This window comes from Canis lupus, chromosome 3 (assembly GCF_003254725.2).
Source record: "Canis lupus dingo isolate Sandy chromosome 3, ASM325472v2, whole genome shotgun sequence".
Classification (NCBI taxonomy): Eukaryota; Metazoa; Chordata; class Mammalia; order Carnivora; family Canidae; genus Canis; species Canis lupus.
Window position 1 is genome coordinate 33,210,544 of NC_064245.1, and position 26,896 is coordinate 33,237,439.

The 26,896-nt window shown below is 38.5% G+C and overlaps 1 protein-coding gene and 1 pseudogene across 3 annotated transcripts in view; one reads left to right on the forward strand and one right to left on the reverse strand.

Annotated features, from left to right (window-relative positions):
* The window catches only part of LOC125754808 (glyceraldehyde-3-phosphate dehydrogenase-like), a 34,242-nt pseudogene extending 9,889 nt beyond the window's left edge, over nucleotides 1-24,353 (forward strand).
* Nucleotides 1-26,896, reverse strand: part of GABRG3 (gamma-aminobutyric acid type A receptor subunit gamma3) — a 712,386-nt gene that overhangs the window by 395,467 nt on the left and 290,023 nt on the right. The window lies entirely within an intron of this gene.

Here is a 26,896-nt window from a genome sequence, read left to right on the forward strand (position 1 = left end):
ATCCTGGAGACCCGGGATCGAATCCCACATCGGGCTCCCGGTGCATGGAGCCTGCTTCTCCCTCTGCCTGTGTCTCTGCCTCTCTCTCTGTCTGTAACTATCATCAATAAATAAAAAAATTTTTAAAAAAAGGACAAAATATTCACTTTCTATAGGATGTTTTCATTAACCGAAAAACTTCTCAAATGGACTGCATAATTTTGTTTTACTTCTTGAAGTTAAATGAAAACTGGTATTTTAAAATAAGACCATCTGCTGCCATATTGATAGATTTCAGTGAGATTCAATTATATGAGTACAGATCATAGAAGAGGATGATTTTGAAGATTAATATTGAGAATGGAAACCAAGGCTAAACTAATATGTCATCTAGATATAGCACAGATATTAACATACAAAGCATTAAGATTCACAGCAACCTACAATAAAGTTATTATTCTAAAAATACAAGTGATATCTAAAATTACATGGAGGGCCATGTTTATCCTAGAATCCAAAGTCATTAATCCAGAATGCCTGGATGGCTCAGTGGTTGAGTGCCTGCCTTCAGCCCAGGGTGTGATCCTGGAGTCCCAGGATTGAGTCCCACATCAGGCTCCCTGCATGGAGCCTGCTTCTTTCCCTGCCTATGTCTCTGCCCCCCCCCCCCCCCGCCCCGCTCTCTCTCTCTGTGACTCTCATGAATAAATAAATAGAATCTTTTTAAAAAACCCACAAAGTCATTAATCCTGGATCTATTTTCATATGCATGGGTTATAGCTAACTTTATAGTAATCAGAATAGTCAGTTATGGAAGATTCCTTGATGAGGAGAATAAAGGCAAAAGAAATGTAGATAAAATTAAATTTCCTTACAACTTGCAGCCCTTTGACAAATACTTGAGACAGGCAGAGTATTAGATATTCCTCAAGGAATCAAAACTGCCTTAATGCTTTGGTAGAGGCCAAAAAAACAACCTTAGCTTGACAATAGCCAGACCTCCAGGATCCTGTAAGTATTCTTTAACATATGAAAATAACTTTAGAGATTTCCTTTATCTCTACTCCCCCAACTTAAAAGTATATAATCAATTACTCCTCACAAACTCAGTGCAGCTCTTTCTGCTCACACGTCCTATCCCTGTGCAATAATAAAAACACCCTTTTTTCACTGAAAATGTCTCAAGAATTCTTTCTTGATTTTCTTCTGGCCCACATCACATCAGCCAAATATTCATATATCTTGGAAATTTTAGCACAGCTTGGCAATAAATACAGTATGTGTGCATGTATATTTGAGTGTGTATATGTGTATTTCTGAAACACCTATAAAATTCTCTGTTAATATTATTCATTCTAAAATTACTGAGAAACATTTTATAAGAAAATAGGAGAACTTTTTAAAAAAAGATTTTATTTATTTGAAGGAGAGAGAGAGAGAGCTTGAGAGGAGCAGGGGGAGGGTAAGTAAAAGGGAAACCTCAAGCAGATGCTGAACCAAGCAAGGAGCCCAACATGGGGCTCTATCCCAGGACCCAGAGATCATGACTTGAGCCAAAACCAAGTAGGATGGTCAACTGACTGAGCCACCCAGGTGCCCCAGAAAATAGAACTTTTGTTGTCATTGGGACACCTATTATTCATTGTATAATTTAACAAACTGTAAATATTTTTTTATGTTTTATTTATTTTCTTAATAATTTTTAAATTAAGGACAGTTGCGGATTTACAGAAAAACTGCAAAGGTAGTACAAAGTTCTCATATACCCTTTACCCAGTTTTTCCTATAATTAACATGCTAGATTGCTACAGAATATTTGTAACATATAACGCACCAATATTGATACATTATTGTTAAATAAGGTCCATATTTTATTCAGATTTCCTAGTTTCCACCAAATATACTTTTTTTATTCCACCATCCTAAGGCCAACGCCTGGACCCCTCCAGCCAATCTAGTAGTCTTTAAATTTTAGCAGCACATGATTTAGGCCACATGATTAGCCCACATGATTGAATACCTAAACCTTTCTTTGTGTATCTATAGATCATGCATTGCTTCTTAAAAAGACTCAGAACCAAACCCTCTTTCACAACCTTCCCCCCAGGCACCAATACAAGACCTCTCAGCACCATGATGTAGCTGGCACTATTGAGTCTGCACATAATTAAGAAGTCTTAAAGAGCAGCCCCAGTGGCTTAGCGGTTTAGTGCCACCTTCAGCCCAGGTTGTGATCTTGGAGCCTCAGGATGGAGTCCCACATTAGGCTCCCTACATAGAACCTGCTTCTCCGTCTGTCTGTGTCTCTGCCTCTCTCTCTCTCTCTCTGTGTCTTTCATGAATAAATAAATATATAAAATCTTTAAAAAAAAAAAAACGAAGTCTTATAGACCACCCTTTTACTGATGAAAAAATTTCCTTTAGTAATCTTTGGGCCAGGCAGAAACCTCAGAATTGATTTTTGTGCAAGTCTTCTTTCTCCCCAAGTGGCCAGCCTCCTTGACTAAAGCTCATATTCCTTTCCAATCAAAATTTATCACTTGAGTACTGGCTTTTAACCCAAGAGTAGACAAACTTGAGTTTTTCCATAACAATCCCATCCAAGGTACCACGCTGTAGTTGTCATTTCTCCTTATGATCTTTGTGGTTGTGACAGTTTCAGACTTTGTTTTGTTTTTTATTACCTTGACAATTTGGAAAAACACTAGTTAGGACTGTGTAGAAGGTCTTTAATTGTGATTTGTATGACGTTTTTCTCATTATTAGACTTGGGTTATGGCTTTTGGGAGGAAGACCACAGAGATATAGTGACACACTCATCATATTAAGGGCACATGCTTGCTTACCACTGCTGATGTTGGCATTGATCCCCTGGATTGGGTCATGTTTGTCAGGTTTCTCCTCTGTAAGGTATTTTTTTGCCCTATTTTCATATTCTACTGTTTAAAAGAAAATCATTAAGTCCAGTTCACACTCAAATTCTGGAAGAACGGTTGAGCTCCACCTCCTGGAAAGAAGTATTTACATAAATTATCTGGAATTTCCTTATAAGGAAGATTTGCCTCTTTTCCATATTAATTTATTTTTTTAATCTTTCATTTATATCAGTATGTTCTCATTGGTATTTATTTTATAGTTTCACTTATAAATCAATTATACTTCATGTATTTTTGGCTTGAATTCTTCCAGGTTTGGCCAGGGGGAGCTCTTTTATCAGCCCATGTGCATTTTGACATACCTCCATTGGTGTGTGTGTGTGTGTGTGTGTGTGTGTGTGTGTGTGTTTAGAACTGTCTTGCTTTATGGCACTATGGGATACTCCAGACTCATGTATTTCCTTCCCTGGTCCTGGAACATGCCATTTCTCTAAGAAGCCCTGGTTTAGATCTTTTTTACTGGAGCTTGGTATTAGAAACCACTATCTGGATACTAGTTATGCTTGCTAGTGAGATGTCATTACTTCTAGGCACTCTTAGCTGAAAAAACAAGGGATTATGTCTATGTGCGTACTACTCTATTTAAACATTTATTTATAAATGTCGCTATTTGTAACTATATCAATATTAAGCTAAACATGAATTCACACTCAGCTATATCATTACCAACTCTAAATCATTACCACACATATCATTCCAGCCTCCTCCCCTTGCTTATGTAAAAATTCTCACTCCAACCATGGAACACCTAACTCCTACATCTGCCATCCCTTTATTTAATTGTGCAACTTTAGTATACCATATAGTGGTATCAGAATTTTAAACCATACCCCCCATAAAGCACACATTTATCATCTAGTATACAGTTCTTATGTACAGTTTTCAGTCTTTAGTCTTACAGACTCTGCTTATTTACAAAGTTAGTTAGGTGATTAGGTTTTCCCTACGCTTTCTGTGATGTTGTTAGAATTATTTTTCATATTCTTTAGTCAATACAGGGAGTTAAGTTCATCCATGAAGAGTTCATCCATGTCATAAAGATGACAGAGTATAGTGCCAATGCACTCAAAAAGATATTGTCCAGATGAAAAATAAGTAAGATAAAGTGAAACAAAACTGTATGAAACCTTGGAGACTTTTAAACACCTATATTTGAGGAATCAGAGTCTTATTTAAAAAGAAAGAGGGCAGCCCAGGTGACTCAGTGGTTTAGCACTGCCTTCAGCCCAGGGCCTGATCCTGGAGACCTGAGATCGAGTCCCATGTTGGGCTCCCTGCGTGGAGCCTGCTTCTCTCTCTGCCTGTATCTTTGCCTCTCTCTCTCTCTTTCTCTCTGTCTTTCATGAATAAATAAATAAATAAAAACTTTAAAAAAAAAGAAAGAAAGAAGAGATAGAATGGGCAGAAAGAAAAGAAATAATATCTAAATAACCAAACTGGACAAAAGTGTAGTGCACACACACGATACTGAAAATTCTTCAGGCTCAAGAGAAATGATATATGAAAACTTAGAAGAACTTCACAAATGTCCCATATCTTTGTAAATAAAAATCACCAACTTTTTGCATTTTTCTTCTTAATTTCCTTATAAACGTGACAGTTTTGAGCAAAAATCATATTTTCTCATGTATAATATAGGCAGATACAAAGCATTTAACAACTAAAGCATTAAGTACAGGGGAGAAAGGTAAATGGATTTATATAGTTTTGGAATTTCTGTATTTTGTGTGTGGTAGTACAACATCAATTCTAAATAGATTGTGAAAACTTAAGGAAGCCTACTTTAATTTCAAAAGCAAATGCTCAAATATAATGCAAAATATTATACATGAAACAACCTAAAAACTACAACTGTATTCTAATAATATTAAAATAATCCCCTTAAAGAAGGTAGGAAAAGAGGAACAGAAGAACAAACATCAGGCATAATGAGGAAAAATTAATAAAATTGTAGACCCAAATTTAATCCTATCAAAGATGTTCAAAGTCATTATTCAGTGTTGCTAAAGATGTGGAGTATCCTGAAATTTTCTATATTGCTAGTAGGAATGCAAAATGGTGCAGTCACTTTGGAAAATTATTTGTCAGCATCTTATAAAGTTAGTCATACACTTATCATCCAAACCTAGCAGGCCCGTTTCCTTGGAATTTACTCAAAAGAAATAAAAACATATGCTCACTTAAAGATTTGTCTGAAAATATTCAGAGTGAGATTATTCATAATAGCCAAACTCTAGAAACAACTTAAATGTATGTAAAGTGGTGAATGAATAAACTGTAGTAGTCTATGCTATAAAATATTGATTAGATAAAAGGAAATTACTGATATATACAACAACATGGATGAATCCTAAAAACATGGCATTAAGTAAAAGCTGTCAAATACAAATGACAACATATTGCACCATTCCATTTATATAAAATTTTAAACCAAGCAAAACCATAGTGACATGAAACACATCAGTGGCCACTTTGGGTAGATCAGTGGAGGAGATCAATTGCAAAGAGGCGTGAAGTGATGGGGTGATGGAAATATTGCTTGAAGTGGAAGTTACATGACTGTCAACAATTGTTGAATATAAATAAACGAAATACATAGAATTAGCAAGTTTTATTATATGTGAGTTATATGTGAATAAAGCTGGAGAAAAAGATATAGAAAATATTAAGATGAGACTGAATAAGAGGACAGATTTAAAAGGAAAAAGAAAGCATAAATACAGAATATCAGGAATAAAAGAAAGAGTACAGCCACAAATATAGTATAAGTTTTAAGAATAACAAAAGAAAACTACAAACAACCTGGTGTGAATAAATTTAGGATTTTAGATGAAATAGAAAATTCTCTGCAGAATTTTTATTTATCAAAATCAACCTAAAAATAAACTGAAAACAGGAAGCTACCACATGCAATTAAGAGAGTTAAAATTGTTGTAAAACATTTTGCCAACACCTTCCCCCAGCCGTCACTTAAAAAACATACATAGTCCAAGTATTCTCTTATCATTTCTTTACCAAATGTTGAGTGGATGATTTCTCTTTTGTAAAACTGATTCAGAGAATTAAAATAATAAATCAGGAAGCTATTTAATTGGTTTTATGAAGCGAAAATAATATTGACAACAAGCAAAAACAAAGAAAATGCAAGAAAAATACCAAATGCAATTAAAAACATTTATTATTAGTTTTTTACTGCTATTGCAGCAAATTACCACAAATGTAGTGGCACCAACTGCAGCTCTTAGAGTTCTGGTGGTCAGAAGTCTAAAATGGGCTAACAGGGCTACATGCCTGTGTGGAGACTCAAGGGTAGAATCATTTCCTTGTTTTTTCCAGTTTCCAGGGGCTATGGCATTTCTTGGCTCTAGTCTGATATCATATTGCTTTTTCCTTGTCAAGTCTCCTTCTCTGACTCTCGTGATATGCCTCCCTCTTATAAGAACCTCTGTAATTAGATTCACATACCACTAAAATAATCTCCCCAATTTAAATCCTTAACATAATTACATCTGCAAAATCCCTTTACTTATGTAAGATAACATTCACAGGTTCTGGGGATTCTGATGTAAACATCTTTGGGAAGCCATTATTTTGCCAAACTCAAAAATACAAAAGTCCTAAATAAATAATTGTACCAAAACTAAATGTGTGTAAAAATAATAAATCATCGTGAACAAATGAAAGTTATGCCAGGATCACAAGGTTGTCTCAACATCAGACATTATATTATAAAGTACAAAAATTATAGCATTACTTCAAGAGTTGAAGAAAAACCTTTCTTCATTCATTCATAATAAATATTTATTCATAATAAAAATATTTTAACAATTGAGAGGTACAATTGTAAATGTATATTTAGTTCATTTCAAAATGATTACCTAAAAACAAACAAATAAACAAAAACAAAATGATTACCTACAACAAGTTATTCTCCAAAGTAATTTACGAATTTTAACTTCCTTTAGGAAGATATGGGAAAGAGTTCCTATTGTTGCATACTGTCAGACGTTTTAAGATTTGCAGTCTAGTGAATGCAAATATTTGAATATTACTGTTTACTAATGAATTCTCCTTCTCCTCCTCCTTTTGCTCTTTCTCCTCCTCCTTCTGTTTCTTCTCCTTCTTTCTTTCTTCAATAAATAGTTAATTGCTGACTCAAGTTATCTCTTTTCCAAACCCCTAGTCCATAACCATGGCTTATTTTTCTACTGCACTGTCCCTTTGTTTCCCTAGGTGATATAAATAAGTTCTTTATGTTTTCTGAATAGTAACTCTTATTATATAAGTTGTATGTGAATTTTCCAGAAATTCTCTCATATATGAGAGACATGGATGAAATTGTTCTCTGCTGTATTATTTTAATTCTAAAAATGGAAAGGCCAAAACTATCTAACTGAACTGTGATTCAGACAAACAACAGAATACTGCATAGCAGTTAAATGAATATGAATAAAGTAGATCTATACATACCCAAATAGCTAGTTTTTAAAAATATGCCAGTTGCAAGTTAAAAGACCTCACAGACTATTATATCATTTGTGTGAATTTGAATATACACCAAGCCATACTTTAGATTTTATAGATAATATTTCTAGTTAGTGGAGTTAAAAAATACAGTGATTGGAAAAATTCACACCAAATTCATGGGTGTGGTTGATTCTAGGCACAACAGTGTAGATAAGTGTTAGGAGGCAAACAAAAGTGACTTTAGTTTTATCTTAAGTATTCTACTTCTTGTTGTTTAACGAAAATACCAACTAATAAAAAGGAAATACTGTCTCACTTCATTAACAGCACTCTAAACAATTTAAAATTGCTTGAAATGATCAACTTAAAATTTATAAAGATCTTTCCAAAACAACAACAAAAAATTCTCAAGTAGCCAAATTAAAAACCTAAGCAGATAGCCTTTGATCCAGGGTATCAGCAGAAATAAACATATAAAATAAAAATAATTTTCAAGGGTATCTGAGAAGGATGTTTTTTATTAGCAGTTTTCAGCTCCCTATAAAATAAAATGTTATAAAGATCAGACACCAACATATTAATCATTCATGACAAAACCCATGAAGACGTGGAAGAAAGGGGTGTTTTTTCAGTATTCCGCTACATTAATATCTTATTTTTCTATTGCCTATTTTATAGATTAACCATCCTCTTGTTTCTGAAAAACTATTTGGAAAGAGGAAGAATTTATATGGAAAGAGAGCAAGAAGATGAAAGCATGTAAGAAGTGAGATTCATTCCAAAGCCAACTCGCTTTTCCTTCTCTATATTATAAAATATTATTATCAGAAACAATTATTGTTTAACTTTAAGCTTTTAAAAATGTTCTTAATATGGCTGAGAAAAGGTTGGTAATTTTTAAAAATAATCTTTTCATTTTAATTTATTTGCAAAAGGCAATAAATAAATATGGGGTGATGGCCAAAGTCTGTTGATGAATGTAACACTTGTTAAATAATAGAGAAGGTGTTAACATTGAGCAGCTGCTCCTCACAATAATGAAAACTTAATAAAATAAAGATCTGATGTGGGAATTTTATTAAGGTCATTGATGTTGAATTTCAGAGGAAGTAAATAAAAAAGTTGTGCAGTCTGTGTATCAAACCAAAGTAGTTAAGTTGGTAGACTCTTCCAAAAGTTAGATAGGAATTTATGAAAGATTTCATAGAAAAGAGTAAATAATTCTTAATGCTACTCAAATGCACCTTGAAGCTCATAGTTGTTCACATTTAATTGGAATTTGACGTGCAATAGAGGATAAGATATCTAAAGATTTCAATTTAACAGCTCATCCACTAATGTGAATCCTCAGTGCTGAAAACAGAGATACTTATTCTAGTATCTCATATGATCTAGACTTTTATAATACATCTTCTAGACTCAGTCTATTACAAAATAAGGTAAACTTTTTACTCTAAGCCTTACAGTCTTAGTCATTGTCACGTGCACACCAGTTTCATGATTTTAATCCCTTCTCTTGTGATTGACAGAACTTCAAAACTATACTTAAATGTCTGCATATTCAAATATATCTTTGAGACATGATCTTACTAATCATGACCTTTTGCCTAATTGTGCTGATTCAATAATTCCATTTTTATCAAAACATATTAAACACATTTTTTGAAAATATTTCTTATACTTATTACCTAACTGAAGACTTCACTTCATTCTTAATATTATAAATATCCCAACATAATATGATATATTATATAAAGGACGTTGAGTTAGGGACAAACAGGGCTAGGCAGGGCTAGGTAGGGGATCAGGCTCCCAGAAATCCCAAAAATGCTGAGGTGTAAGGAAACCAGAGGTAAAGGAATAAGCCAGACCACCACCCTGCCTTAGGTGTGGGGGGAGGGTGTCTTTTTTAGACAGTCATCTGTGACCAACAAAGAATAACCAAACCCCAAAGACGAAGTAAGCTATTAAAGATGTTATCCCCAGTCTTAACTCAAACCAAGACAGCACAGGAATCTCAAGGCCACAAGCTTCCCAGTCAGTTCTCAATAAAAGACTGTCACTGTATACATAAACCACATCTTCTTTATCCATTCATCTTTCCATGGACACTGAGGCTCCTTCCACAGTTTGGCTATTGTGGACATTGCTGCTAGAAACATCGGGGTGCATGTGTCCCGGCGTTTCATTGCATCTGTATCTTTGGGGTAAATCCCCAGCAGTGCAATTGCTGGGTCATAGGGAACATCTATTTTTAACCCTTTGAGGAACCTCCACACAGTTTTCCAGAGTGGCTGCACCAGTTCACATTCCCACCAACACTGCAGGAGGGTTCCCTTTTCTCTGCATCCTCTCCAACATTTGTGGTTTCCTGCCTTGTTAATTTTCCCCATTCTCACTGGTGTGAAGTGGTATCTCATTGTTGATTTGATTTGTATTTCCCTGATGGCAAGTGATGCGGAGCATTTTCTCATGTGCTTGTTGGCCATGTCTATGGCTTCCTCTGTGAGATTTCTCTTCATGTCTTTTGCCCATTTCATGATTGGATTGTTTGTTTCTTTGCTGTTGAGTTTAATATGTTCTTTCTAGATCTTGGAAACTAGCCCTTTATCTAATACGTCATTTGCAAATATCTTCTCCCATTCTGTAGGTTGTCTTTTAGTTTTGTTGACTGTATCCCTTGCTGTGCAAAAGCTTCTTATCTTGATGAAGTCCCAATAGTTCGTTTGCTTTTGTTTCTTTTGCCCTCGTGGATGTATCTTGCAAGAAGTTACTGTGGCCGAGTTCAAAAAGGGTGTTGCCTGTGTTTTCCTCTAGGATTTTGATGGAATCTTGTCTCATATTTAGATCCTTCATCCATTTTGAGTTCATCTTTGTGTATGGGGCAAGAGAGTGGTCTAGTTTCATTCTTCTGTATGGGGATGTCCAATTTTCCCAGCACCATTTACTGAAGAGACTTTCTTCCAGTGGACTCAGCCATTAGAAATGACAAATACCCGCCATTTGCTTCGACGTAGATGGAACTGGAGGGTATTATGCTGAGTGAAATAAGTCAATCAGAGAAAGACAAACATTATACGGTCTCATTCATTTGGGGAATATAAATAATAGTGAAAGGGAATAGAGGGGAAGGAAGAAGAAATGGGTAGGAAATATCAGAAAGGAAGACAGAATATAAAGACTCCTAACTCCAGGAAACGAACTAGGGGTGGTGGAAGGGGAGGAGGGCGGGGGGTGGGGGTGACTGGGTGGTGGGCACTGAGGGGGGCACTTGACAGGATGAGCACTGGGTGTTATTCTGTATGTTGTCAAATTGAACACCAATAAAAAATAAATTTATTATTAAAAAAAAATAAAAGACTGCCACTACAAGCCCTCGGTGGCAACCCTGCTGGGACCCGTCTCTCTTTTGAGAGCTTTCTCTGTATCTTTGCTTAATAAACTTCTATCCTTTTGCTCACTCTCCTGTGTCCCTGAGATTCATTCTTTGACTCTGTGAGACAAGAACCTAGCTCTTCCTTATCAACATTATATAATATAATGATATAAATATAATATAAATAATGTTCTAAATTCCCCACATAATTAGGTAATTTGTAATGATCAGTGTATTCCAAGGCAGAATCAAAATATTTCCTGTTACTGGCAGAAAGAAATATTTGAATTTTCAAATTCAAGGGATCTGCTCATTAAATAATGTAAATTTCCTTGCAGGAACTGGCTCTGTGTTCAGTTAGGATAGAGCAACTCAAAAGCTGTTTATGGATAGACTGTGTGCAATTTGACCTATCATCCTGCAAAACATATTTTTTAAGTTCAGTATCAAAATTTATTCTCCTCATCACAAAGCTCTTTTAAGTGCTATAAGAAAATGGACTTTACTGGTTCAAATTTTATCATTTACTTACCTTAGGGAAGTTCTATTTTTTTAAAAATTTGCATGGAAAAAAGTAATCCTTTATCTACCTAATAACTTTTTCAAAACATTCTTTAATAATTCAAGTCTTTCTATCCTTCCTTATTAACACATTTATCACAATTTCTCAATACATAGATGGTAAATTCTATCACATTAAAATATTACTTTAAATAGATAACAAAAATAAAATAAAATAAAATAAAATAAAATAAAATAAAATAAAATATAAATTAAGTTTTTCTTTGTATTTTTTCCTAGGAGACATCTTGCAAGGCTAAGGTGTCCTGACCCATCAACCATTAGGTAGCATTCTCAGCCAATTCCTTTCCCTGGGCATCAGCTTCACCTTTACAAAATAAAGAGCTAAACAAAACCATCTCAAAGATTCCTTACAAATCAACAATTCCCTAATTCTCTAATTGACTAGCCCTAAGATAGCTATCTATGACATGACAGTCACTCATTTTAATACTTTTAATGTGAGTACTGACAATATAGAATATAGCTTACGATATAATTATCTTGATTTCCTGAAACACAAGTTCATTAACCCTTAATCCATTAAATACTAAATTAATTTTTCTTGAAGCATTGATGCAAGAAAATACAATTATTAAATAGAACAAAATTTAAAAATAAAATATATGATATAAAAATATTATTTTATTACATTAAAATAAAATACATAAAAATAAAAAATATGACTTTTATTACATTAAATCTTCATATCTAAAAGTCAGGCTTGGATTCCTGATGTATGTCATAAGAGATATATTTTATATATTTGGTCAACTTGATGAAATCAATTTTATCCATAGTTTTTCCTCAAATCTTTTAGATTTTTTTTTTTTTTTGGAAAACATAACTATCAGAGATATAGAGTGTTCAAGGAGAATGTGTGTGAAGCATGAAAACAAAAAGGCAACCTGTGAATTATTTTATTTGCTCCCATATTTCTTCAGGCCACACCAGGCCAAGATTTAAACTGCAGTCACTAAATAATGTCACTTATGTTTCTTTTTTTTTTTTTTTTGTCCGCTCTTTAAAGATTTCTAGTTCTCTGCAAGATCTCTTTTATACCATCTCCTTCTTGAGTGAGAATACCTGTAGATACAAAAGCAAGTACTGTCAGCTATCCTGTGACATCAACTTTTCTTATCTTTCCCTCTTTGGCATCGGTCATCACACCAAGTGTGGCAAGTAACACTGTAGCATTATGTGGCCCTGGGGCCTCACTGAGTGCAAGAAAAAGCCACAACACCTTCCTAAAGGAGTGAGAAACAGAACTGCTTATCCCACTGAATCAGGGATATTTGGAGAGAATCATTCCTTAATAAAGGATAAAATGGGTTCAAGAACTAAGATAATTATCAGATATTAAAGAAGCACATTATATGATGACAAAAAAGATCAATTCACTAAGAAGATAGTGATTCTAAATAAGCATTCCCAAAACACAACTATAAAATATATGCAACAAAAAGACTAACAAGAGAAATCAACAAGTCCGCAAATACAGTTGAAGGCTTTAACACCACATTCTCGCCAGCACTAGCAGACACAAAATGAAGAAGATACAGAATAACTGGACAACACCATCAACTAACCAAATTTCATTGCTATCTATAGGACACTCAACCCAATGAGAGAAGATAATGCTACAGAGTTCTATATCATGAATCTGTTGATCATTTTAGCTGCATATTACATGCTGAGTTCTAGGACTACATTGAGGAATGATCCAATGAGAAAGAGCATAGCAGCTCCTAGGCCAGGAGCTATCTATCTAGGAAAACGATAAGGAGGGATGGAATTAAGACCGTGGCAGTGAGGATAAGCCTCAAAGGAAAGACTCTCCCTTACATGAATACCTGATTCCCTGATTAAAATATACTAAAAAAAAAATATATATATATATATATATATATATATATATATATATACACACACTGTGGCATGTTTCTTCTATTCTTTACCATGGAATTCCTTATAATACTTCTATTGTTTGAGGTGAGAGTTTATATTTCTGAGTAGTCATACAGGAACTTCTTTCTCAAAGCACTCAAGCTCTGTGTACTCCTTGAATTACTGATGATTCTCCATTCATTTTCCAAACATTGAAGTACAAACTGCACCTTTTCTATCTAAAATCAGGGGGATCCCTGGATGGCTCAGTGGTTTAGTGCCTGCCTTCGAATCAGGGCATAGCCCTGGGGTCTCAGGGTTGAGTCCCACATCAGGCTCCTTGCATGGAGCCTGCTTCTCCTTCTGCCTGTGTCTCTGCCTCTCTCTCTCTCCATGTCTCTCATGAATAAATAAATAAAACCCTTAAAAAATAAATAAATAAAATCATTTCAACCAGATTCTTCTAGTGATTGGGAAGATTTGATTCAAATGCTATTCTCCTTTCCATGGCCACACAGTTGCCTTCTTTCTTATTATTGCTTTCTTTCACATGTAGCGGACTTCTCTTGGTCTCCATCTCTCCCTCAGAACACAGCCTCAAAGGGCACGTCCATGTGTCAATACTTGTGGAAAGAATACAGTTGTTTGAAGCTTTCCAAATGGAAGGGAGAATAGACAGACCAGCCAGCCCCAGAGAAAGAAGATGTCAGGAGATTCAGTCAGGTTGAACTATCACAGGTTTCAGGCTTGGAAGGAATAACTTTTCGTTAGACTTTGTATATCCTAAAGTAAGTATAACACCACCATGCATTTAAAAGGTATATACATACATATCAGGTCAAGTCAAATGAAGATTTTAGGAAACGTTTGAGGAGTGAATAAAAGTTGAATGTGAAGTTCATTTTGCTTGCACATTTACCTGGTGTGTAAAGTATAAGATTAGTATTGTGTTCTGTGATCTCTTATGACTGCCTATTTTTAAAATGAATTATTTTTAAGCAAAGAAAGTTCCCAAATGAATTTATTAACTTATCATATATTTTTCAAGATCCTACTATGTGCCAAGCAGTGTGTAATTGACACAGGGGTAAGTAGGATGCCCTCTCAGTTGTCTGGGAGCTTCAATCTAGTGCCAGAAGCCAGCCATAATGCATAATTAGGATTATATGTAAATGTATCAATAGAGAGAGGTAGAAACTACCATTTGAGATAAAATAAGGCAAGATGTCTATAGATGTAACAAGTGACCTCTTGCCAAATATAAGCCAATGTGCCTTGATAACAGACAGGATGGAATCCATTTTTTCTCTCAAAGTTCTTCACTATTGAAAGAGACAAAGATTCTGTACCTAGAAATAGGAGCAGGAAAAAAAGCAGCTTAAATGTCTGTTCCTTCTCTGGTTATATCACCTCTGTCATCATAATATTAATAGCTTACATAATTAATAAATTACATATCTATGCTACATGTCATTAATGTCTTATTTCTCACTTAGGAAAAACAAATACGTTTATGTTTTCTATTCTGATTTTTTTTTACTGAATGACTGAAAATCCAAATCATGATGTAGAGAGGGCAGGATGGTGGAGGAGTGGGGTCCCCAAGTCACCTGTCCCCACCAACTTACCTAGATAACTTTCAAATCATCCTGAAAAACTACGAATTCGACCTGAGATTTGAAGAGAGAACAGCTGGAATGCTAGAGAGAAGTGTTTGCGCTTCTAACAAGGTAGGAAGACGGAAAAAAAAATAAATAAAAAAGCATCCAGCGGGGGAGGGGCTCTCGCCAGGACCCAGGCTAAGGCCAGGCGGCAAAAGCCTCCCGGGACAGGAAAGCCCAGTCAGTCCCGAAGCAGGAACTTTAAAATCCTCCTGGGATTCTTCCCGGACGCAAAGGCGCTTAGCAGGGAGCTCGGGCAGAGCGCAGGAGGGCGGTGGAGCCTCCAGGCTCCCGGAGCCACTAACGAGGCAGCCGCCCGGGGAGAGCGCCCCCCCCCCGCCCCCGCCCCGCGGCCGAGCTCGGCGAAGGGCTGCAGCGCGCCTGGCGGGGCCTCGGGAAGCTCCGGGGGCGGCTCGGGGCGGAGGGGGCTGGTCCCCGCTGCCTTCGGGAGCCGCGCCCGGGAGCGCGATTGCAGCAGAGCAGGCCCCGGAGCCCAGAGCCCCGGGACACAGCCCAGGACCCTGCGCTCCCCCCGGGACAGGCAGGGGCGGGGAGGGCACAGGACAGCGAGGACGCTCCTGCCGCTGGGTGCCCCCGAGCTGCGCAGATCAGCGCCCGCAACCCCCGGGAGCACCCAGGCCAGTGCGACTGGGAGACTGCGGGAGTCACTGCGGGAGCTGACTCCAGGGCTGGAGAGCTGGCCGCGGCCAGTGTTGTTGTTCCCCCTGTGTCACCCTGTGCCTGGGATGGAGCAGGGCTCAGGGAACACGGGCCTCACAGGATATACAGCTCCCACTGAGCCGTGCACCTGGCAGGGGGCGGAGCAGCTCCCCCAGATGCACACCCCTGAGAATCAGCACAGCAGACCCTCCCCCCAGAAAACCAGCTGGAAGGACAGGGGAAGAGCAAGTTCTTGACCAAGCAATGCTAGAAAGCTCCAGGGAAAGTTGAGGGATTTACAGTATATAGCACCAGGAGGGTACCCCTCCTTTTTTTTTCTTTCTTTTTCCAGTACAACTCATTTTTATATCAGATTGTAAATACCCAATTTTTCTTTCTCTTTTCCCACCTTAACTACAATATTTTACCACCTCTTCATTTTTAAGATTATTCCTTTTTGACTTTCATATTTCTACAAATATATAAGTCCTAGATATACTTTCCACTTCTAGATTCCCTCCAACATACTCAATTTGGGGAGATATACAAGATGTTTTGTTTGTTTGTTTGTTTTGTGTTTTTTCTTTACTCTGCCTCATTTTGTTCTACAATGGCAGAAGTTAATACCTTCTAAAACATGACCAGTATGCACCTAAAACTACGTGGTATACTGTGCTGGTTCATCTGTGAGATTCCTCACTCCAATTTTGCACCTCTCTTTTATCTCATTTATGTTTTGGTCGTCAATGTTGGGGCTATCGACAAGTATTTCTGGTTTATATAAATTTGGGAATAGGCATCTAATAACATACAGAATTTAATATACTCAGAAACAAGAGGATCACCCTAAAACTCCTCAGATAGACTACATTCTCCCTCCATTACAACTTTGTCACCACCACTATATCCCAGTTCCCTGCTTCCCCCCCACCCTGTTTTTTTTCTTTTTTCTGTTTCTTCACTTTTTTTCTCTCTCTTCTTCTTTAGGATTCCTGGCCTTTTACTTTTTACTGATTTGTTTTAAAATTTGTTTTCCAAGTTAGTGGTTCTTTTATTTCATTTTGTTCTGATGCTTGTTTTCAATTTCTGGTCTCTGACCTTGGCAGAATCATAAGGTGAAATTTACTAGTTTGTGGTGGATATTCTTGATGCGGCCCACTCATACAGCCACTCTGCAAAGACCAAAATGACTAGAAAGAAAAACTCACCAAAAAAGAAAGAATCAGAAACAGTACTTTTTGCCACAGAGTTACAGAATTCGGATTACAATTCGATGTCAAAAATACAGCATCCATTCCTGATCAAAACTCTTCAGAGTGTAGGGATACAGGGAAAATTCCTCAGCATCTGAAGCCTTTTACGAAAAACCCACAGCAAATATCATTCTCAGTGGGGAAGCACTGGGAGCCTTTCCCCTAAGATCAGGAACAAGACAGTGATGTCCACTCTCAGCACTGCTATTCAACATACTACTGGAAGTCCTAGCCTCAGCAATCAGACAACAAAAAGACATTAAAGGCATTCAAATTGGCAAAGAAGAAGTCAAACTCTCCCTCTTTGCAGATGACATGATACTGTATATAGAAAACCCAAAAGACTCCATCCCAAGATTGCTAGAACTCATACAGCAATTTGGCAGTGTGGCAGGATACACAATCAATGCCCAGAAGTCAGTGGCATTTCTATACACTAACAATGAGACTGAAGAAATACAAATTAAGGAGACAATCCCATTTACAATTGCACCCAAAAGCATAAGATACCTGGGAATAAACTTAACCAAAGAGGTAAAGGATCTATGCCCTAAAAACTACAGAACACTTCTGAAAGAAATTGAGGAAGACACAAAGAGATTGAAATATATTCCATGCTCATGGATTGGAAGAATTAATAATGTGAAAATGTCAATGTTACCTAGGGCAATGTACAGGTTTAATGCAATCCCTATCAAAATACCATGGACTTTCTTCAGAGAGTTGGAAAAAATTATTTTAAGATTTGTGTGGAATCAGAAAAGACCCCAAATAGCCAGGGGAATATTAAAAAAGAAAACCATAGCAAGGGGCATCACAATGCCAGATTTCAGGCTGTACTACAAAGCTGTGGTCATCAAGACAGTGTGGTACTGGCACAAAAACAGACACAGGATCAATGGAACAGAATAGAGAATCCAGAAGTGGACCCTCAACTTTATGGTCAACTAATATTCGACAAAGAGGAAAAACTATCCATTGGAAAAAATACAGTCTCTTCAGTAAATGGTGCTGGGAAAATTGGACATCCCCATGCAGAAGAATGAAACTAGACCACTCTCTTTCACCATACACAAAGATAAACTCAAAATGGATGAAAGATCTAAATGTGAGACAAGATTCCATCAAAATCCTAGAGGAGAACACAGGCAACACCCTTTTTGAACTTGGCCACAATAGCTTCTTGCAAGATACATCCATGAAGGCAAAAGAAACAAAAGCAAAAATGAACTATTGGGACTTCATCAAGATAAGGAGCTTTTGCACAGCAAAGAATACAGTCAACAAAACTAAAAGACAACCTACAGAAGGGGAGAAGATATTTGCAAATGACGTATCAGATAAAGGGCTAGTTTCCAAGATCTATAAAGAACTTATTAAACTCAACAGCAAAGAAACAAACAATCCAATCATGAAATGGGCAAAAGACATGCACAGAAATCTCACAAAGGAAGACATGGACATGGCCAACAACCACATGAGAAAATGCTCTGTATCACTTGCCATCAGGGAAATATGAATCAAAATCACAATGAAATGATAAATACCCACCATTTGCTTCAACATGGTTAGAATTGGAGGGTATTATGCTGATTGAGGTAAGTCATTCGCAGTAGGACAAACATTATATGGTCTCATTCATTCGGGGCATGTAAAATATAGTGAATGGGATTAAAGGGGAAAGGAAAGAAAATGGCAAATATCAGAGACGGTGACAGAACATGAGAGACTCCTGACTCTGGGAAATGAATAAGAGGTAGTGGAAGGGGGGCTGGGCGGGGTTTGGGGTGACTAGGTGACAGGCACTGAGGTGATGGGCACTTGACGGGTTGAGCACTGAGTGTTATGCTATACGTTGGAAAATCTAACTCCAATAAAAAATATATATAAAAAAAGAAAAAAAAAGAAAACAAATTATGATGTAGAATTTCAGATACTTAAAAAATTCAATGAATGCTGACAAAACTTTTGTCAAGAAAAATTAGCATATTTTTTCCAGGGGAATGGTGAGGTTCAGGGAAGTTAAATGAGTTTTCCTCTGTCTCAGTTTTTATTACAGAGCCTGTCATCTGCTTTCCTTTGCACATCATACTACCAGTAACACACACACACATGCACACAGACACAAACACACCTGAAAGCTCAGAAAACTATAGCTACCACATTACAGAAAACAAATTATAGGAAAACTCCAGTCTCGAAAATTCTTGAGTTACATATACATGTATAGAACTAAGTAGGGAGGAACAGGTTGTTCTGCTTTGACCTCTACCCATAACAAAATCTCCAAGGTAACTACAATTCATAGCTCTTTATGGATTGGTGGAAACACTTTATTATACACAAGGATGAATAAGTCATAAGGGCAAATTTAAGGGTTGAAGGCAGAAGTTAGAATGAAGGCTTGAGATTCTTCATTAGAAAAATGTAATATATGCTTTCAACATTTTGAAAAGTCACCTAATAAAGAGGAAAAGCATGCATATGTGATTTCTGTAATAAACTAATTTCTTTCCTGAGCAATCTTTCTTCTCAAAAGCTATTAGAACTGAAAATACAACTTTTTTCTTATATTTTGCTTCGATCATTATGGACTGTAACAAAGTAGAGAAAACAGGAATCATTTCTGTAGATAGCTAGTTAAATTATTTGCAGTTTGTAGGCTAATAATGAGTTTTATTTTGTCTCCTTGGAAACTCCAGTCAAATCTTGATTATCCTGAGCATGAGAGGATTTTTTTAGGCTTTTCTAAGTGCTCATAGTGTTTTCCTCTTGCTGCTCTGCTGGGTCCCAGCCAGTCTCTCCCAATGAGAAAAACAAGTGGGGGGGTTCAGATGCTGCTTCCTCTGGGCCATATATGTGTGCATGTGAGAGAGAAAGACAGAAACTGACACAGGGACACAGGAAGAGAAAGATGTCACACACAGTGTCCTGGTGTCTGTTCTTAAATATATAGATGATACTTTTATTTATCTTTTTTATCTATCATGTCCTGTATATAAGCAAAATTGACCACAATTCTATTTCTTTCATGATTTGGATCTCAAGAGTCACTTGGCAAATATTTGGGAAATATTTTCATGAAATTCTAGATTTTTGTGAACAAGTTTTTTTTAAGATTTTATTTATTTATTCATGAGAGACAGAGAGAGAGAGAGAGAGAGAGAGAGAGGCAGAGGCACAGGCAGAGGGAGATGCAGGCTCCATGCAGGGAGCCCGACGTGGGACTCGATCCCGGATCTCCAGGATCCCACCCTGGGCTGAAGGCAGCACTAAACCACTGAGCCACGGGGACTACCCGTGAACAAGTTTAATTCCCATAGAAAGCAGGTGCTAAATTTGCTTCTAACTCTGTGTTTCTGAAATTCATTACCTTGAGTAAGATGACTGATCTTTTCTTATAAACTGCAGTTGTTTTTTTTTTATTTTTATTTATTTATGATAGTCACAGAGAGAGAGAGAGAGGCAGAGACATAGGCAGAGGGAGAAGCAGGCTCCATGCACCGGGAGCCCGACGTGGGATTCCATCCCGGGTCTCCAGGATCGCGCCCTGGGCCAAAGGTAGGCGCCAAACCGCTGCGCCACCCAGGGATCCCTGCAGTTGTTAATAGGAAGAAAATAATACTGTGTGTCTATTCTTGTGTACAGCTTAGTTTGTCTTCTGATTTTCTGAGACCACAAAAATGACTTGTTTTGAGGACTTCCAGTTCTGGACAAGGCAAAATATACTTACACCCTTACTTATTTTTTTTAAATCTCTCCTACTGAGCACAGCTAGAAATCCTAAAAACCATACATGACTCTGAAAGGTAGGGAGAAGATGTCAGATCAGCTTGGGATCCCAGGAGTTAAGAACCAATAGAGTGGTAAATTCTCTGAATTTCCTTTTCTGTCCCAAAATCCCAAACAGTGGTTTGGAAAAGCCTCTGACCTGGAAATACCAATAAGCACAGACAAAAAATATCCCCAAGAAATTCTGCTTCTGTTTGCCAAAAGCTGAGGGAAGGAGAAGCCAAATAAGACAGAAATCTTTTTGATAACACATATCCCACTCAATCAGAGCATCAGGGAAAAATTAATGACCTGTCCCTAACCTTATTAACAAATGTCTGTTAACAACAAAGTGCTCCAACCCCTCCAAAGTGCCAGCAGAAGCTAAGTGGATGTCCACTCCACCCAGTAGGAGGAAGAGCTTCTGGTTTCCTCAACAGGATGATGTTGGTAGGGGCTGAATGGGCAGCTTGGGCTTTCTTCAAAGCTCAGACATACAAAGTGTTCCTCTATCTCTCTGAGTGGGATATTGGAGGGAGCCAAACATGCAGCCTGGACTTTCACCCTCACCCACTGATAACCAAGCACCCCTACCACCAGGGTGTCTGAAGATGAGTGTAGAGCCTGGACTTCCATCTCCAGCACCCTGCAGTAAGGACTTGGTTCCTCTCTTTCCCTGACAGCACTGGTTCAAAGAACAATTGATAGAAGATCCAGTGTTTCATAACATAATTAATAACAGGTTAAAAGTGAAAATCACTCGTAATACCAAGAACCAGGAAAATTTCAACTTGAATGGGATAAACAATCAACAGAAACCAACAACCAGATGACAAAGTGTCAGAATTATCTTAAAAGAATTTTGATGCAGCCATCATAAAAAATGCTTTCGTGAGCAATTGAGAACATGGTTGATATAAGTGAAAATATTGAAAATCACAAAAAAATAGATGATAAGGTAGAAACAAATGGAAATTTTAGAACAACAACCAAAAAACCCCACAGTAAATAATATAAAATTCCCATTGGAGGGGCTTAGTAGAAGAATGGAGATAACAGAGTAAGGAATCAGTGGACTTGAAAATAGATAAACAGAAATTAGTCTGAACAACAGAGAGAATGCACTGAAAAAAATGCACTGAAAAAATAAACAAACAAGCAGGACATTAGAGACACTGGTACTATAACAAAAGATGTGACATTCATGACATTAGAGTCAAGAAAGGAGAAAAGAGAACAGAGTAAAAAAAGTACTTAAATAATAAATCAAACTTCCTAGATTAGATAAAAGACATTAACCTACATATTAAGGAAGATGAAAAATCTCTAAACAGGGTAAATCCAAAGTAATTCATACCAAAGCACATTATGATCAAACTTCTGAAAATAAAGGACAAAGAGAAACATTGAAAGAAGCTAGAGAGAAACAAGCATTACATATGGAAAACAAGTATTTGAATGATAGTAGGTTTCTCACCAGAAATATAAATAAGGAAAAGGCATATATATTGAAAATATGTATTATGAAGCATTAATCAAAAGAAAGTATAAGATAAAAAAAAGACTTCAGAGCAAAGAAAATTACTAGAGACAGACAAAGACATTACCTAATGTCTTGGTAATGAAATGGTCAGCCTACCAAGAAGAAAAAGCAATCTAAATGTGTAGGCTCACACAACTTAGATTCAAAGTACATGAAACAAAACTTATAAAACTGGAAAAAGTAAACACACATCCACTGCTATAATTGGAGACATCTCTTTTCAACACTGATAGAACTGGTCAAAAAATGAGTATGAGTATGAGTATGAGTATGAGTATGAGTATGAGTATAAAAGGACTAAACATGATCATCAATCAACAGATTTGAATTGGCACCTGCAGAATTCTACCACCATCAACAAAATATATATTTTTAAAGCAGCTATCAAATATTCATATGAATATATCACATCCTGAATCACAAAACAAACTTTAACAAATATAAAAGAGTTAAAGGCATATAGAGTTTGTTTTCTAACTACAATGAATTAAAACTAAAATGCATTAATAAAAAAAATAAGAAAACATCCAAATATTTGGAAATTATGCAACACACTTCTAAAAACTCCATAGGTCAGAGAGTAAGTCACAAAAGAAGTCACATATGCATTCATCTGAATGAAAATAAAAATAAAACACATTAAACTTTGTAAGACACAAATAGAGGCACCCGGGTGGCCCAGTCAGTTAGTGTCTGACTCTGTTTTGGCTCAGTCATGATCTCAGGACCCTGAGATTGAGCCCTATGTTAGACTCCCTGCCCAGGGTGAAATCTGCTTAAGACTCTTTCTCCCGACCCCTCTACCCCTCCCCTTCTAAAATAAATAAACAAATCTTTAAGAAAAAAAAAACTTGTAAGATACAATTAAAGTACTGCTGAGAGGGAAATTCACAGAACAAAAATGTTTACATTACAAAAGAGAAAAGTTCTCAAATCAATAATCAAAGCTCTCACCATAAGAACTTTGAAAAATGATAGGAAAACAATCCCAAATAAAGAAGAAGGGAAGAAAAAGATACCAGCAGAAATCAATGAAATTAAGATAAAATTAATGGAGGAAAAAAATAGTACTTTGACAAGATCAACGAAGTTCACAAAAGTTTAAAGAGAGACAAGGAAGTCACAAATTACCGCTATCAGCAATGAAACAGTGAATACCAGCTTTCTGCTCCTCCCCGCCTTGACAGACAGCCGCATCTTCTGGTGCAGGGCCAGCGCGTCCCCAAGACACGATAGTGAAGATCAGAGTGAACGGATTTGGCCGTATTTGGCTCCTGGTCACCAGGGCTGCTTTTAACTCTGGCAAAGTTGATATTGTCGCCATCAGTGACCCCTTCATTGATCTCAACCACATGGTGTGTATGTTCCAGTATGATTCTACCCATGGCCAATGCCACAGCACGGTCAAGGCTGAGAACGGGAAACTTGTCATCAACGGAAAGTCCATCTCCATCTTCCAGGAGCAAGATCCCGCCAACATCAAATGCTGGTGATGCTGGTGCTGAGTATGTTGTGGAGTCCACTGGGGTCTTCACCACAATGGGGAAGGCTGGGGCTCACTTGAAGGGCAGGGCCAAGAGGGTCATCATCTCTGCTCCTTCTGCTGATGCCCCCATGTTTGTGATGGGCGTGAACCACGAGAAGTATGACAACTCCCTCAAGATTGTCAGCTATGCCTCCTGCACTACCAACTGCTTGACTACTATAGCCAAAGTCATCCATGACCACTTTGGCATTGTGGAGGGCCTCATGACTACCGTCCATGCCATCACTGCCACCCAGAAGACCGTGGACTGGGCACCTCTGGGAAGCTGGCATGACGGCCGATGGGCTGCCCAGAACATCATCCATGCTTCCACTGGCACCACCAAGGCTGTGGGCAAGGTCATCCCTGGGCTGAATGGGAAGCTCACTGGCATGGTCTTCTGTGTCCCCAACCCCAATGTGTCAGTTGTGGATCTGACCTGCAGCCTGGAGAAAGCTGCCAAATATGACAACATCAAGAAGGTAGTGAAGCAGGCATCGGAGGGCCCCCTCAAGGGCACCCTGGGCTACACTGACGACCAGGTTGTCTCCTGTGACTTCAACAGTGACACCCACTCTTCCACCTTAGACGCTGAGGCTGGCATTGCCCTCAATGACCACTTCCTCAAGCTCATTTCCTGGTATGACAATGAATTCGGCTATAGCAACCGGGTGGTGGACCTCATGGTCCTCATGGCCTCCAAGGAGTAAGAGCCTCCTGGACCACCAGCCCCAGCAAGACAGAGGCCCTCAGCTTCTGGGGAGTCCCTGCCCCAACCTAATCCCCCAACATATGGAGAATCTCCTGACCTCCAATTTACATCCCAGACCCCGAGGAAGGGGAGAGGCTTGGGGAGCCCTACCTTGTCATGTACCATCAATAAAGTATACTGTACCCAGTCAAAAAAAAAAAAAAAAAGGAGGAGGGGCAAGATGGTGGAAGAGTAGGGTCCCCAAGTCACCTGTCCCCACCAAATTACCTACATAACCTTCAAATCATCCTGAAAATCTACGAATTCGGCCTGAGATTTAAAGAGAGAACAGCTGGAACTGCTACAGTGAGAAGAGTTCACGCTTCTATCAAGGTAGGAAGACGGGGGAAAAAGAAATAAAGAAACAAAAGGCCTCCAAGGGGGAGGGGCCCCGCGAGGAGACGGGCTAAGGCCTGGGCGACTGTCCCCAGAACAGGAGAGCTCCATCCGGGAGAAGCAGGAGCTTCACCAATCTTCCCGGGCGGAAAGGCGCCAGCAGGGAGTTGGAGCAGGACCCCAGGAGGGCGGGGATGCCCTCAGGCTCCCGGGGACACTAACAGACACCTGCGCCCCGGGGAGAGAACACCGAGCTCCCTAAAGGGCTGCAGCGCGCAGGGCTGGACCCGGAGCAGCTCGGAGGGGCTCGGGCGGCGGCTCCGCGGAGGGGGCTGCGCGGCCGGAAGCGTGAATCCAACAGCGTAGGCCCGGGAGCACTGGGTGCTGGGGACACGGCCCAGGATCCGACCTCCCCCCGGGACAGGCAGAGGCAGGGAGGGCCCAGGACAGCAAGGACGCTCCTGCCCCAGCTGAGCAGATCAGCGGCCCCGCCCCGGAGCCTCCAGGCCCTGCAGACGGAGTTCCTGCCGGAGCTGAATCCAGGTTTCCAGAGCTGCCCCGCCACTGGGGCTGTTCCTCCTGCGGCCTCACGGGGTAAACAACCCCCACTGAGCCCTGCACCAGGCAGGGGCACAGCAGCTCCCCCAACTGCTAACACCTGAAAATCAGCACAACAGGCCCCTCCCCCAGAACACCAGCTAGACGGACAACTTCCAGGAGAAGCCAAGGGACTTAAAGAACACAGAATCAGAAGATACTCCCCGGTGGTTCTTTTTTGTTTGTTTGTTTGTTTGTTTGTTTGCTTTTTGATTTGTTTCCTTCCCCCACCCCCTTTTTTTCTCCTTTCTTTTTCTTTCTCTTTTTCTTCTCTTTTTTTTTTTTTCATTTTTTTCCCCTTTTCTTTTTTTCTCTTTCTCTTTTCTTTCCTTCTTTCTCTCCTCTCTTTTTCTCTTTTTCCCAATACAACTTGCTTTTGGCCACTCTGCACTGAGCAAAATGACTAGAAGGAAAACCTCACCTCAAAAGAAAGAATCAGAAACAGTCCTCTCTCCCACAGAGTTACAAAATCTGGATTACAATTCAATGTCAGAAAGCCAATTCAGAAGCACTATTATACAGCTACTGGTGGCTCTAGAAAAAAGTATAAAGGACTCAAGAGACTTCATGACTGCAGAATTTAGAGCTAATCAGGCAGAAATTAAAAATCAATTGAATGAGATGCAATCCAAACTAGAAGTCCTAACTGACGAGGGTTAACGAGGTGGAAGAACAAGTGAGTGATATAGAAGACAAGTTGATAGCAAAGAGGGAAACTGAGGAAAAAAGAGACAAACAATTAAAAGACCATGAGTATACATTAAGGGAAATAAACGACAGCCTGAGAAAGAAAAACCTACGTTTAATTGGGGTTCCCGAGGGCGCCGAAAGGGACAGAGGGCCAGAATATGTATTTGAACAAATTCTAGCTGAAAACTTTCCTAATCTGGGAAGGGAAAAAGGCATTCAGATCCAGGAAATAGAGAGATCCCCCCCTAAAATCAATAAAAACCGTTCAACACCTCGACATTTAATTGTGAAGCTTGCAAATTCCAAAGATAAGGAGAAGATCCTTAAAGCAGCAAGAGACAAGAAATCCCTGACTTTTATGGGGAGGAGTATTAGGGTAACAGCAGACCTCTCCACAGAGACCTGGCAGGCGAGAAAGGGCTGGCAGGATATATTCAGGGTCCTAAATGAGAAGAACATGCAACCAAGAATACTTTATCCAGCAAGGCTCTCATTCAAAATGGAAGGAGAGATAAAGAGCTTCCAAGACAGGCAGCAACTAAAAGAATATGTGACCTCCAAACCAGCTCTGCAAGAAATTTTAAGGGGGACTCTTAAAATTCCCCTTTAAGAAGAAGTTCAGTGGAACAGTCCACAAAAACAAGGACTGAATAGATATCATGATGACACTAAACTCATATCTCTCAATAGTAACTCTGAATGTGAACGGGCTTAATGACCCCATCAAAAGGCGCAGGGTTTCAGACTGGATAAAAAAGCAGGACCCATCTATTTGCTGTCTATAAGAGACTCATTTTAGACAGAAGGACACCTACAGCCTGAAAATAAAAGGTTGGAGAACCATTTACCATTCGAATGGTCCTCAAAAGAAAGCAGGGGTAGCCATCCTTATATCAGATAAAC